This window comes from Electrophorus electricus, chromosome 2 (genome assembly GCF_041902795.1).
Source record: "Electrophorus electricus isolate QZ-2024a chromosome 2, ASM4190279v1, whole genome shotgun sequence".
In the NCBI taxonomy this organism is placed as follows: Eukaryota; Metazoa; Chordata; class Actinopteri; order Gymnotiformes; family Gymnotidae; genus Electrophorus; species Electrophorus electricus.
In genome coordinates, this window is record NC_137498.1 from 9,947,370 (window position 1) to 9,960,237 (window position 12,868).

Below are 12,868 nucleotides of genomic sequence, written 5' to 3' on the forward strand. Positions count from 1 at the left end.
GACTGTTTTCTTATTTAGTCCCAAGTTGTTCTGATGTCACCATAGTCATAGCTACCAGTTTACAGATGTGAGAATTCCCAGCATGCACCGCTTCCTCCTCACATATGTATTGCTAATCTGTGTACACTGGGTGCTACGTGTGAAATGTGCTCACTTGTTTATTTCTGGTTGTGTTATTTATTGCTCATTTGTTCATCAATTGGTCAGGAGGCTTGGACAGCCCATGCTGCTGCTGCACACACACACACAAAACACACAGTTTCTGTTAGTGGTATTTTTTCCTCACTTGTTCATTCTGTGTATGATGCAGTTCTTGTCCACTACCCACTTCTGTATCCAGCTGCCTGTGACAGAGGTCACACCTCATTGTGGTTGATTGTATATGTGGTACAGTCCTTTACGTGTGGTGTATGATGTAACGGTTTGGTGCTTCTGTGTGTTTTACTAAGTGGGGAGTGTGGGTGGGTTTCAGGGAGAGGCTACAGTGAGTTCTGATCTCATGAATTCTGACAAGCTCATCATATCCAAGACGATACTACTCTGTGTTACCATGGAGACCAGAGGAGGGGCAGAACTCACTACCTACAGGATAAAGAGCTGGACTAGTGATGAATAAATACATTTGGCAAGACAAGTGAGGTATCCAGGTCCAGCTTTATGATGGGTGTGAAGACCCATTGTGCAGAAAATGCAAAAATTAAAAAAAAAAGCAAATTCATTAGAATGGAAACGCGTGCGCTACAGTTCCGAAATGAAGTGCAACTTCAGAAATGCTGCAAACTCAGTCACAACACAATGGAACTGTTTTCTGAAGTTGCATCACATTATTCAAAATGATGTGTGCTATATTTTGGAAAAGTGTTTTCTGAATTTGTAGAGCGTTCATGAATTTGCATCAAGTTTGTAAACTGTAGCACATGTGTTTACCTTCTGTGTTCTTGAAAAGAAACAGTAAATCAAACATAATGTGGAATACAAGTGTAGCAACAAGAGTGAAGGTGAAGTAGGTGAGACGCTGATTCAGAGATGGAACTGCACCTTAACAACCACAGCACCACAAAAGATACCAAATACAAACAGTGCAGACTGACTCTGCTTATTGGTTTTGCCAAAGTCATATCTGGGCCCCTACCATGAAAAACTGAATGTCACTCACTTTATTGAAATAAATAATTTTTAATTAATATGTAATTATTGTTACATTTTTAAAACACATTGTTTACTCTCTCATTTCTTACAGTCCATATATGGAATCTAATCTGTAAATAGCCTGTTTTGAAATCACTGTTTCTCTGATGTCATGAGAACCAGCTCATTTACTTATCTCTGCCTCTTTGGCCTACAGCAGTTTAACCCCTAACACCTACATTGCAGTTCTCAGACATATTTCAGCTCTTAGTACTTTTTAAATGAAGCACAATACAGGGCAGCCAATCAGAACAGAGCTCATTTATCTTACATCTTAAAGGAACAGCTACAGAAACTGCCTGTTTAATTCCAAGGGATAAAGAGAGGTTGGAAAATAGCTGTGTAAAACTGAATTATGACTCTTTTTGGAAGATAACGCCACAAAAACATTGTAAGAGGACACCAAAGAAAATTATAAAATAAAGGAAAAATATAAGACACTGTTTCACTGTTATATTTAGTCTGTATGTGAGAGAGAAAGATGGGGAGGAATAATTTAGTTTGCACTTGAACACACTTCCCCTCTACTGTGGACATTAGTGGGTGGAGAATTTCAGTGGAGTTCTACTGAGAGAGTTGTAGAGTTCCAGGTCATAGTTGTGTGGTGATTCCCACAGGCAGACTGTAGTCTGGGCTGCAGTTTTTGGAGCGTTCAGTACACTGTAGTTTTGTAGAGTGTATAAGATGTGTAGCAGCGTTACTGCTGGAGTTGTGTGTAGTGTGTTGTGGAATTCAGCTGTTTTTTTATCTGCAGATGTGTCTTTACTTCCTTTTTGGTAATGATGTGCAGATGAAGTCCTGTGAAGCCTTTGGGGTTCTTCCTTATTGTACTGCTGAAGGATTCGAAGCTTTGGAGCATTGAAAGCTGGTGACAAAACAGCGACACCTGGTGGTTCTCAGAAATTACTGCAGCCATTGATTCAAAACTGCGCAGAACTATGAACTATACAACACTCCATCATCAAAAAAATGATGATCAGTAATGATATTTAGTAATTAAATTCTGCAGTAATTTGTTTAAAATAATTGTTTCCCTTTTTATGTGAAAACATAGTACAAAACTATACTGGGAGACAACAGGTTGACGTTATGAAACATTTACCCTCCCTTTTGGGTTCTATAATTTGCACATTTCCAATTTTTTAATAAAAAGATAAAGCTTCCACGTTATAGGACAGTGCCAAACTTATGAAACAGTCTCAACTGCATCCTGTGATCTGTGATGTTTGAAGCTTCAAACAAGATTAATCACATGTTATTAGTAACTTTAGTAGTAATGTTAGTGGTAATAACTTTAGTGGGAAGGGAGAGGGAGAGAAGGAAGGAGGGAGAGCGAGAGAGAGAGAGAGAGAGAGGGAGGCAGAGACAATCTATAATCAATATAATCAGACATTTAAATCATATAACTTGATGGTCATGCATACATCATACCAACATCTATTGGGAAATCTCTTAGTGATTTCCAGTACCATCATCATTTGGCTGGTACCATCAGTACCATCACGTGACTGGACCTGGAGCAATTAAGTATGTCATATATAATAGTTAAGTATGTCATATATAATAATAATGGAGTATGTCATATAATAATAATTAATTATGTCATATGTAATAATAACCATTTTACATGTACATGTGCAGCCATGTTTAATAGTGAAGGCCTTTATCTGGTGTGTTTCTGCAGGTTGCATGTTGGTAGGGAATTTGAGGACAGACGACATCACTGCATACGCAGGAGACTCAGTACTGCTGCCCTGCTCCTGTACTGACCCACACGCCAAACCTGAGAGTTTCACCTGGGAGAAACTCCAAGACTTCAGTCACACTGTGATCTCCACTGAGAGTGGAGTAACTGATACAGGCTTCGGTACACAGTGTGATACGAGCTTTGATGCCTTAGTATTAAATGTTACATCACAATTTTATTGTTTCTGCACAGTTCCTGTATCGTTTTTCTCCCTTTTTGGTGTTCCATTTAGTCAGTGTTTAGTTTGCATCATTTGGTTAATTTTGCTGTTGTGTCCACCTGTTTTGCAAATGAAGAACTTTCGTTTACACATGTGTGTAAAGTCCTGTCTGCCTCTGCGTTACATTATCGTTCTGAAAACTGCACAGTGTGCAGATCATTAATGTAGGTGGACCAGCTGGATCAAAATCACTAATGTGTTCTTATTTTAGCTTTTTGATTTGAAACATCTAAAATAAGAAGCAAGGCTTTGCTATGGCAAGTTGCAAATGGGCGTAAACAAAGAGTCATAAAAGTTTATTTAGTCAATGTTGATGTCAGTTTGACATTACAAGTGACATATTTGGAGCTTGTTACTGTAATTATTTACCCCTGTCCCACTTACCTACAACCAAAGGCAGAGGTGCAGGCAAAGGTTTAATGCACATAAAACTACAAAATGTATCTGATTCCAAATTATGCCTGTAATTATAATTTATATTCTGAAGAGTATGCTCTACTGCATTGTCTAGCATGTGTTATGAGAATATGCATAACCACCTTTCTATAATTCCTCAGTCTTAATACATCCTGCTTTGTCAGCGGTTCAGCCAGCCTAACATAGGGTTTGATCTACTAAACTTACAGTGCAGAGATTGGATACTTTACAGGAAACTGGTGTCAGCAGTCTAAATATATAGAAAAATATAGCTGGCTCTTCACTCGGCCTCAATCTACCAGTGTAGAGAATTTTGACTACACCTTTGGATTTCCCCTCTCTTCAGAAATTATGAGTGATTAACATCATCTGCGAGTGTCTGGACTCCATCAGTGTCATTGCAAATACTACACGGAGAGCCGAGCTTCATGAGTTCAATGTAGCAAAGAGTTAATTAGCATAACAGAAGAGAAGTAGATACACAATAGAATAGAATAGATATTATAATGAAACCAATTAGAATAAAATAGATATTATAATGAAACCAATTAGAATAAAATAGATATTATAATGAAACTCTGTAAATAAGTTACAGAAATGTGGCACAGAAAATACTTTCTAAATGTTACCTAACTGCTAGATGGATTGAGAGAAAGACAACATGAACATTAAAGAAGGTGAAGTGGGTGACCAGGAACAGTAGAGCATGTCTGCTGGGGCTTCCAGGCAGAAAAAAGAGAGAGAGAAGGAGAGACAGAAAGAGAATGTGACTGAGAGAGAGTATGACAGAGAGAGAGAGAGAGAGCACAAGCCCAAGGGAGAGAGTTCTCCAAATGTACGTCTTCAGTCCACCAACTCTGCTCCAGCTCCACTCTCAGCTCTGCTCCAGCATTAACTCCGTATGGTTCAGAATTTCTTTAGTCTTATCTTGATTGATCAACAGCAGAGTTTGTCCAACACTGACCAATCAAAGAGTGACCACATACGAGCAGCATCCCTGTCATAGCACATCCGAGAGGAACCCACAGCTGGTAGAGTGATTTACTGTCCTGAATAACAATTGATGAAGAACAATATCTCTGTAAGAGACCACAGATGACCACAACAGTTGGGGCAAACAAGAACAAGACTTCATAGTCGAGATTTTGGCCTACACATATGAATATGTTATGATTTTCTTGGTTGAAATGACATAGTATGCCATGACAAATGACGTTGTAGCTCAGTCTCTCTCAGTGTACACATATCTCAGCTACCTGTATGAGGGCATTATGGAATTTGTAGTTCATGAAGCATTTATGTACAAAGTCTTGTAATTTTGCTCTTTTTTTTATCTTAATTTTGTAGCTGGTTGGGTTGAGGCTTTAAATTAGAATTTTCTGGAATGTCTATGGAAATACTGAGCAATATGCTTCCAGATCACTCCCTATGACATATGCTGCCTGCTAAGGCATCTTATTTAGGTTAAATTTAAAGGCAGCATCAGACACTAAATCTGCAGTATAAATAATCTTTCACACCGAACACGAGAAAAATCTGCCTGGTGAAAAACCTCATTCACTTGAAGGGGCAAGAGCTTTACTTGCTTCTTTCTGAAAGAAAAGCAGCTGCTATTCTTATACTAATTATTAGAACAATGTCACAAGTAGTGTTAGCTGTTTTCTGAAGGACTACGTTCCCCAAAATTACACAATACCAAGACCGCCCATAATCTCCTCATTTTGCTCCACCCATGTGAAAACATGAGCGAGGTGGCAGTTAGATGTGACCGATGCTTAAGTCTTCATACATGATGGGAATAGAAATCTAATTAGAATGGGAATCTAACTGGATCATTTCTGTTACTCAGACCTTTGCCTGTACAGACAACACCAGACCCCTCACTAGACACACAGACAAACTCAGTGAGATCAGGTGGAAAACTGAACAAACATCAGCACTTCAAGAATCTGTAGCATTTGTTGTATGTGCCACTTGATTGCTGTAACAGCTGGAGTGCTGCAGGGCGCAGAGCAGGACGTACAGACTCCCTCGACTATGACAGACATTTATTGATACTTAACGCTTACGACGACGGCACTCACACAACATAAACGGATAACACGAATACACGTAACACTGCAGGAACACTAACGACGGCAACACAAACATATACGTTTAACATGAATACACGTAGGATTAGCAACACAAACAATGACCAACACTAATGCACACACACACACACAACATTAAACCAGGAACAGGTGTGTGCCATCATGGGGGCGTGGTTACAAAACAAAAAGTGACTTCAACTGCAGGCGGTGGGCCGTACCACGTGACCAGTGGTGAGGGGAGCGTTCCGTGACAATTGCTGACTTAATATAAAGAATTCTAGTGAAGGCTTCCACACTGATGCTCTATCAGAGTTACATATATTGTCTCTGACCTTTATTTAACTGTTAGTTTTGTGGCATTACTTAAGACATTCACAATCATATAAACATCAAAATGGAACACTTTATTTCAGGACCAGGGCAAACGCATCACTTTCAGTACAAAGTAATTTACAACAGAGTCATATGGGAGTTTCATTTCAGCTTCATCACCCAGTTTCAAGAACAGGAAGGTACTACATGGTTTGAGGTGCTCACATCTGTTTAGTTTTACTAGTTGCCTCACTTGGTAAGCGACATCTAATCATTATTATCACATACTGAAGGTCTTCTATTGGTGTGTTTCTGTAGGCTGTATACTAGAACATCACAGGAACTCCGAAATCACTGCATACACAGGAGACTCAGTACTGCTGCCTTGTTCCTGCACTGACCTACACACCAAACCTGAGAGTTTCACCTGGAGGAAATGCAACACAAACAGAAACTCATGGAATGTGATCTCCAGTAAGAGTGAACAGTATAGAAACAGAGTTCTGCTGGGTACTGTTCATTCTCCAGGAAATCTCTCTCTACTTATATCACAGCTGACTGAAGAGGATGAGGGAGACTACAGGTGTTATATTAAAGACAATGAATACACATACCTAAGACTTTATATTTCAGGTAAAACATTATTAGCAACCACATTCCTAATACCAATGAAAACCTCGTAAGTCGATTTAGCCTGGCTCTCCACCATGAACTTACTTTTTAAACATACAAATAAATGTAATATAAATACGTTCACCACACACTTTATTAGACACATACCTCACATTTTACTAAAATTCAAAAACAGCACATTTAAAAATAGAGAAACACCATTACATATTTATGTATCTATCATGTGGACCACATTATCCTCAGATATTAGTCACCAGACACCCTCTGTCACCAGTCTAGAAGAGTTAAACACAACTAACATACATTTCACCTGCCCTCACTGAACACTTTCAGTACCTCTAATAAGTGAATGTGTAGGTATAATTACAGACTGTGTCCACCTGGTGTCTTACACAGTTTGTGTGTCACCCGGCACCCAGGACATCACTGGTCAGTTTCTGACCACAGATATCCCAGTATATGTGGATACTGAACCATTCTGCACACGTCAGTCCTCTGCACACGTACAGTGCTGGAGGCTTGGTAGTGGGTGTTGTACTGGTATGACTGGTTCAGGTACAGCAGTGTTACTGGATTCAGTGCTACTGGTAGGTTGAGAGTGTTCTGACATGAAAGATATCCAGCCAGCAGTGGTTCAGTGGTCAGACACTGACCATGACTGGAGTTGGAGGATGGTTAACACTAACTGTGTATTACACCAGATGGGCTAGAACCACTGACTCTACAAGATTCTTCTAATCCATTTATATTTTAATGCATGTGACAGAGAGCATAAACTTGCATAAATTCTGTAACAAAAGGATGTTAAACATTTCCCAAATGTATTTGTTTTGTCTTCATATGATGGTTCACAGAAGAATGTCACTGGTTGTACAGGTTACTTCATAACAGTAGTGTAACATGTCAGTGTTTCTGCTCTCTCTAGTCTGCAAGGATGTTGTGAATCCTCCCACAGTGCTGAGTGGATACGTGGGAGGGTCTGTCCTGCTGCCGTGTTACTGCACTGGACTGCTGGCCAAGCCAAAAACCGTCAGATGGAGTTTTATAGAAGAATCTAATGTCATCTACCCAACTCACCAGACAAACCGTTACACTGATAGAATTAAGATGGTTGCTGCTCCAGGAAATTTCTCTCTATTCATATCTGGTCTGACTAAAGAGGACGGGGGACGGTACAGGTGTCGCATCAGCAGTCATCATCTTATAGAGGTCAAACTCCAAGTAACAGGTAAACCAACCTCTTGTGTATTTAATGTATGAAATGTTGTTGACTGCATATAGTGACTGATCTGTACCAATAACTACTGTACTACATAAAACAAAAAATCTATCCAGCGGCAGGATCTGCAGTTCTACTTCTGTCTGTTTCTAGTTACATCTTCTGTTTGTATTTGTATTTCATGCCTGTAGTTAATGACTCTTGTCTTCTGTCCTGTTTAGGTTCTAGTCAGTTGTATACCCATATTACACACGACTTGTTTAGTTTCCTTATTTAGTTACTACTGTTCTCATTTGCTCTAGAGAGAGGGGGAGAAAGAGAGAGGGGAGGAGAGAAAGAGGGAGAGAGAGAGAGGAGGAGAGAAAGAGGGAGGGAGAGAGGGGAGGAGAGAAAGAGGGAGAGAGAGAGAGGAGGAGAGAAAGAGGGAGGGAAAGAGGGAGGGAGAGAGGGGAGGAGAGAAAGAGGGAGAGAGAGAGAGGAGGAGAGAAAGAGGGAGGGAGGGAGGGAGGGAAGGAGGGAGAGAGGAAGAGACTCGACCCAGGAGCCCCTAATTCATTCACTCCCAAAAAGAGAGAGAGAGAGAGAGAGAGAGAGAGAGAAAGGGATAAATGGAGAGTGAAGGAGGGAGGGGGAGAGAGAGAAAAGGAGGGAGGGGGAGAGGGAGAGATAGAAAGAAAAAGAAAAAAAGAAAAATAAGAGCAGAGAAGAGTCTCCTCTCACAGCTGGTGCTGTTCATTAACACACACTAACACTAACACATCAGGACCAGTCCGAAGTACAATCAGACCAAACCAAATTATTACACTTCACAAACTAAACTACATCACCCACTGGAACACAAACACAAGCACAAAGCAAAATGCAGCGTTATCTGGCCCTAAAACGTCAGTACACTGTAGCAGACGACCTGTACACAGTGACTGACATTAAACACAGAACCACGTTGACAAAGTCCAGACTCAGAGAACACAGCCTGGCCGTCCAGACCAGCTGATATAAATGTCATGGCTGCCCAGAGAACAGAGACTCTGTCAGCAATGTAAATATGACACTGTAGAGACAGAGCTGCACTTCCTCACTGAATGTGAAAAATTCATCCAAATATGGCAAATTTACTTTACAAAATCTGAGACAATCCACCCCAACTTTAAGTGTCTGTCTAACACTGACAAACTGCCCATCCTACTGGGCGAAAAGAAGGAAAGCAGCGCTTTAGCTGGGTGATACATATCTGCCTGCCATAAGATGAGGGTCAGTGATTAACCCACCCAAACACACACACACACACACACACACACACACACACACACACACACACACAGTTTATAAAAGTTACCTAACTATTTATTTTTAATAAGTATTTATTATTTTCCATCCTTATTATTTATTTCTCTTTCTTTTCACTTCTTCCCTTTTACTTCTTCCAATTATTATTATTTCAGAACAATTACAGTTCTTCAAGTTCTTTATCGTAACAGAATTCTTAATTTCCATAATTGCAAAGGTTGTAATGTTGTGTAATGTTCATGTTATAATACTGCTTTGGCAATACTACAATACTATAGTTGTATATGGTCATGCCAATAAAGCTTACTGAACTGAAATGCACTGAGAGAGAGAGAGAGAGAGAGAGAGACTCGACCCAGGAGCCCCTAATTCGTTCACTCTCAGAAAATGACTGAAGGACACACTGCACCTACAGAGCCCTGCAGCTTCAGACTTAGTCAACGTATCACCACCACTGACACACAGAGAACTGAACACGTCTGCTTGGCCAAACTGTACATACATCAGTTCTGTAGTACAAAATCTAAACATGTTAAATACATAACAGCCCTGAACCCTCATTACTTATAATTGATCACACTTTTCTATTCTTGCAGAGGCTCCATATAAACCTGTAAATCCTCCTCCAGTGGACACTGACACATCAAGTCCAACAGCTTCAACTAAACCTACTACTACAATGACGTCTCCAAAAGGTTATAAGACATTCAGTCCATCAACTACCAATGGAGGTAACACGCATTGGTTTAACGAGTGTGGGGCAGGATGCAAGCGTGACTTAGCCTGGTTTGATGCGTTTTTGTTTTTAATGAAAATGAAAGCGCACATGAACGTACTGTGCTAATGTTGCATACACAATGTCATACAAGCGATTAAGGCAAAATAACTGACATTAGGGGTTGTACAGGATTGGGCTTTATAGGGTAAATAATGAGGGTGAGACTAGACCCAGGTGACGGGGGTAAGTGAAAGGAGAAACACAGGACCCCTGTGTGAGGGCATGAACCACACAAAGCATGTGGAGGAACAAAAACAAACAAAGGAGCACATGGGGAGGAGGATGGTGGTGAGAGGTGTTACAGTAGCACCCACACCCTCCTTAACATGGGGCTCCTGTATGATGGTGGTGAGGGGTGTTACAGTAGCACCCACAGCCCCCTTAACACGGGGCTCCTGTGTGATGGTGGTGAGGGGTGTTACAGTAGCACCCAGACCCTCCTTAACACGGGGCTCCTGTGTGATGGTGGTGAGGGGTGTTACAGTAACACCCACACCCTCCTTAACACGGGGCTCCTGTGTGATGGTGGTGAGGGGTGTTACAGTAGCACCCACACCCTCCTTAACACGGGGCTCCTGACGTGCATAACAGTTGACAAGGGAGCCCGAACCCGGCATCATACAGCAGGGTCTGGAGAACCTGGACAAGGACAGGTGGGAAAGTCCATCGGGTGAGGGGTGGAAACAGGACTTTGTACCACAACCAGAGACCTGACAGCAGGCTGGACAGGAGACGACTGGGTTCCAGCTTGGGCAGTGGGATGGACGGGAGCCCGGCTGAGAGTAGGAGCACGGGATACGGGATAACAGGAACCCGAACCACAGCTGGGATTGGGACAGTTACAAAGACAGGAATGGGGACAGACAAAGGCAGACACTGGGATTGGTAGAATAACAATGAAAGATTGTCAGTTCCAGTACAACAGAGATGTTACAGGAGGTGAAGTGGGCGGCTATGCCGGGAGAGAGAGAGAGAGAGAGAGAGAGAGAGAGAGAGAGAGAGAGAGAGAGAGAGAGAGAGACTAACAAATGCCTGGAACTCCAGTGCACACTGACAAAACAAGTCCAACAGCTTCATTCTAAACCTACTACTACAATAACATCTGAAAATGGTTAAAAGACTACAAATGTAGTCTTAATGACATTGACAATGTCAACTTTTATTAATTACTAATAATATTATCAATATTAATCAATATCAATATTGTCAACTCTCAATCAAGTATAATGCCAAAATTTGTAATTTTAGATTGTAGAGATACAGAGACTCATTCATGCTCCATCCTCTTTGTTTTTGTGCCCAAAAAAAATTTATATTGAATGCTTGTTATAAAAATCATACAATATAATATTAAAAGTGACAAATAATACATCAAATTTTAATTCTGCTTCCTACATTCCCACATGCAGGAAATGCAGACAATTCTCCAGTATACACACGTCATGTCATTTTATCTGGTGCGGGGGGTTTACTGCTGTTGATGGGATTAGGAGGAGTCATCTGCTGGAGATACAGAGGTACACACACACACACACACACACACACACACACACACACACACACACACAAACACACTCCTATTCAAGTTCACAGACAATTATAACAGGTCTCAGTGTGAAGTTCTCTGCACAATATTATCCAGTAATAGAGACCTCTGCTCACCTGGTAGACAGGTAGTGCACAGTGCTGATAACACACCGTCATGGGTTTGCTTCCCAGAGAGCACACATACTGATAAACATGTGAGATGCTCTTGATGATAAAACCTATATATAAATAAATACATACATATCTGTCCATCTCACACTGAGTTAATTTTGTAGTTCAGAGACGTGAACAGACAGTGAACAGAGAGGGACAAACAGGACAGAGGAGAGATCAGCAGACACAGGTGGGTGTCACACATCCATGTTATAATATCAGTGAACTCTGATTCAGTGCACAGATCTGTTCTACAGTGTCAGAGCTTGGATTAGTGATTAGTTTCTGCACGTTAAGACCCAGTGAAAGTTATGCAGGTACTGGTGAGAGGTCATGTGTTTCTGAAAGTATGGAAAAACTTTAAGGGCCTTATTCTTGTGTGCACAGAGAACTTCACTACAGTCTTTACTGCAGTGCACACAGTCGATTCTGATTGCTAAATTATGACAGACAGTATGACATCATCTAATATGCTGTAGTTTAGCAGAGCAGTTAATTGTTTAATATTCTGTAGTTTCACAGAGTAGTTTTATTTGCCTAATGTGCTGTAGTTTACCAGTGGCTTTTCAGCAGTCATTCACTTATGACTGTTGCAGCTAGAGATATTAAGCATTGCATGTGTGTTTGTGTGTGTGTGTGTGTGTGTGTGTGTGTGTGTGTGTGTGTGTGTGTGTGTGTGTACGCTATATGCTTGATGATGACTTTATTATGATCACCTGCTCTATAGCAGTACCTTTATGCTACTGGGCCTTTTTAGACACCTCACTGCACTCAGAAGTAACTTCTGAATCAACCAAAGTAGTAGAAAAGTGCCAGAAAGGTTAGAGGGATGAGAGGGACAGGAGATAAACATCTTAACAGGTCATATCAGCGTCATGCAAAATGGTTTATCAAAAAGGTGTCATTTTATTAGAATCCATGAACAACATGCACAGAAGAAACAGCCATGTAGATACACGTCTCTGTGACATACCATATAAAAAGGTGTGAACAAACAGTCTGGAAAATGAATCTGCTGACTGATAAACGGCATATGTCAGGTTTCGTAGTTTCTGCAAGTAGGATTGTGTATCATTTGGATTTTTTTCTGATGTCATTGCTAAAACAATACTTTTAAAATTGAGCAAGTACCTAAATTGTGCCTGAATCAGTGCTAAAAAACTAAAGTCGACTAAAGTTTTTTAATTGTATTTCTTTTTTATTTGACTATTCACTACCTACTAGCTAACAGTAGTTGTCTGCTGGCCTTTAACTAGTGATGACCACGTGACAT